Raw genomic sequence first — 3085 nt, 5'->3', positions numbered from 1 at the left:
TGCTTCACAAAATTGGCATAAACTAAACCCTCGGCTTAGGGTTTGAACCACACTTTCTCCCAAGTCGACCCTTGATACGAATCTCTGTTCGGTACAGAATATAAAAATTTAGGAATAATAGGTTATGAGTTTTCATCAATTGGCTTAAACATATGCTGAGTTTTTAAAATTTTTATGTAGGTTGATCTCATTAGACTTAAGCATACCCTCTATTTTATGTCACTTGACCAATTTAAATTTTTAAAAATCCTAATGGTTGGTAATGTATATAAATTAACCCATTTGGGTTTGAAGAAAACAGCTGACCTCCACCTGTTTGACGAAATGTACGAATAGGTCAGTCCAGAAAATCGCCCCTCCCCACCCATCATTTTTTGAAATCAAACAATTTTAACTTCCGTTAATTCATAATTCATTCTTCAAATTGTGATTCTTTTGAGCAGATCAACATAATATCTCAAATTTATCAATGTACCAAATGAACCAATAGGGAGCATAATTCATATATACACCATGAAATTAGACTATAATCACATAAAAAAGTATATTGATACAATTTCAAATCTTATATACATGAAGTCATGAAGAAGTTGGAACTGGTCTTCTATACTGGTAGAGAGAGTACTTATATTTCTTTTAAAAAATGGGAGTCTATCTATACTCTACCTCGGTGTATATGGGTCTCTAAGGTATAATCCATTCCATCACCTTCATGGGTGGAGTATAGATGTAACTGCAAGTTGATAACTGGTCTGCTATACCGTATAAAAGCGAAGCAATCAAAAGCTGAAGACTGAAATTGGTTGCTGAAAATCTGAAAGAATGAGCTAAAAATCAACTGCCTTCTTCATTAATTAGATTATTGAAGTCTATAATTTTAATTAATGGAGACTAATAATCTGTTCATTGTACAGAACCATGCGAATGTAATAATCAATCTTTTCGTTTTTTTCCCCTTCTTTCTTGTGCTTTTACTTTGGCAGAAGGAAGGAATGAAGGAAGCCAACAACGATTCCTTAATCCTCTTCCAGTTGGAACAGGAAAGGAAAAAGGAATTATAGGAGCTTTCCAAAATATGGCAGAGCTTTGCTACTTTGTCTACAACAGTTAAGCCGAGGTAAATGAGGCATTGGAGATACCAATTCTTCTCATTGCTGATTCTATGGACTAGGATTTGCAGGGTGGTTGTCTCAAGGTAGATGATAACTTTGTTTCGCATCTTAGTGAAATGGCAAAATCATCTTTTTGTTCAAATTGTCTAAAAAGATGTTTAAGTCAATTTGTATACTGGTAGAGAGAGTACTTATATTTCTTTTAAAAAATGGGAGTCTATCTATACTCTACCTCGGTGTATATGGGTCTCTAAGGTATAATCCATTCCATCACCTTCATGGGTGGAGTATAGATGTAACTGCAAGTTGATAACTGGTCTGCTATACCGTATAAAAGCGAAGCAATCAAAAGCTGAAGACTGAAATTGGTTGCTGAAAATCTGAAAGAATGAGCTAAAAATCAACTGCCTTCTTCATTAATTAGATTATTGAAGTCTATAATTTTAATTAATGGAGACTAATAATCTGTTCATTGTACAGAACCATGCGAATGTAATAATCAATCTTTTCGTTTTTTTCCCCTTCTTTCTTGTGCTTTTACTTTGGCAGAAGGAAGGAATGAAGGAAGCCAACAACGATTCCTTAATCCTCTTCCAGTTGGAACAGGAAAGGAAAAAGGAATTATAGGAGCTTTCCAAAATATGGCAGAGCTTTGCTACTTTGTCTACAACAGTTAAGCCGAGGTAAATGAGGCATTGGAGATACCAATTCTTCTCATTGCTGATTCTATGGACTAGGATTTGCAGGGTGGTTGTCTCAAGGTAGATGATAACTTTGTTTCGCATCTTAGTGAAATGGCAAAATCATCTTTTTGTTCAAATTGTCTAAAAAGATGTTTAAGTCAATTTGTAAAAACTCAGGGTATGTTTAGGTCTTTTACCCCATAATGGCTTTTCATAATGTGGTGAGTTAAAAAAGATTGGTTTGATCAATTGGAGAGCAATTTACAGACCCCAAACTTCAAAGGATTTGTCAAGTTCAATTGGGTTTAGGTGTATAAACTAATAGGGATATTTGCATTTGAATGAAAAGGAATTACACTAAAGTTTTTTGTTCAATACAGGACATCAAATTAATTAGCTATGATTTGTTGTGTATTTGCCTTGAAATCCTGGTTGCATCTTGTTCCATGATCAACCCACAATTTTGGAGAATTCAACTGTTTTCCCATATTTGGGTCCGGTATATAATTTATCTTATCCCTAAGGCTATGTTTGGTTAGAAGGAAAAGGTAGGGAAATTTATAAAAGGTTTGTAAAGATTTCCCTGCCTTTCCTTTTCTTTCCCTATTTTTTGCTTCAAATCAAACACATCCTAAGGTTCTACAACAAGAAACAAGAAAGAGGACAAACAAATCAAGAGAGTGAGGGGTTTGTGTGCAAACGGTGGTAGGGTTTGAGTGAGGCTCTTCATACTTGTATTTCATTGTTGATTATAGTGGATTTCTGTTCTTCCTCCCATGAATGTAGCCAAAAGGCCGAATCATGGTAAATCTTTATATTTTCTTTGAGTTGCTCTATTTTTTTGGTTTTCTTTCTGTTTTTTCTAGTTGACAATCGGTTTTAGATTTTGGTGTGTTGCTGCACAACATTTAATTAAATAAGGGTAAAATTCCTGAAATCTCCCTTCAAGTTTCTAATTGTTGCTGAAACCTTCTCTAAAGTTTAATAATTGCAATCACCTCTCCTGAACTTTTTGACATAATTGCAAGTAGATCTCCTTTGTTAGAATCCTCTAAAAACAGGCATGCAAATGTCCAAATACTCATGACCAAAATATTTATTTCCAAATTTTCTCTTCATATGAATCATTAGCCCGAACCACTCCAATCTCTTTTCTGAAATTGATTTATTTTCAAATTATCCCATCATGTCAATCACTCAAAGTTGCAACTTTAAATTCTCTATTTTTTGTTGTTTATAAAGTTTGTATGTTTTGTTTTTTTTTTGTTTGTTTTTTTTTTTTTTTGTAGA

This window comes from Nelumbo nucifera, chromosome 8 (assembly GCF_055504915.1).
Source record: "Nelumbo nucifera cultivar China Antique chromosome 8, China Antique-T2T, whole genome shotgun sequence".
Classification (NCBI taxonomy): domain Eukaryota; kingdom Viridiplantae; phylum Streptophyta; class Magnoliopsida; order Proteales; family Nelumbonaceae; genus Nelumbo; species Nelumbo nucifera.
This window is presented reverse-complemented; position numbering follows the sequence as displayed.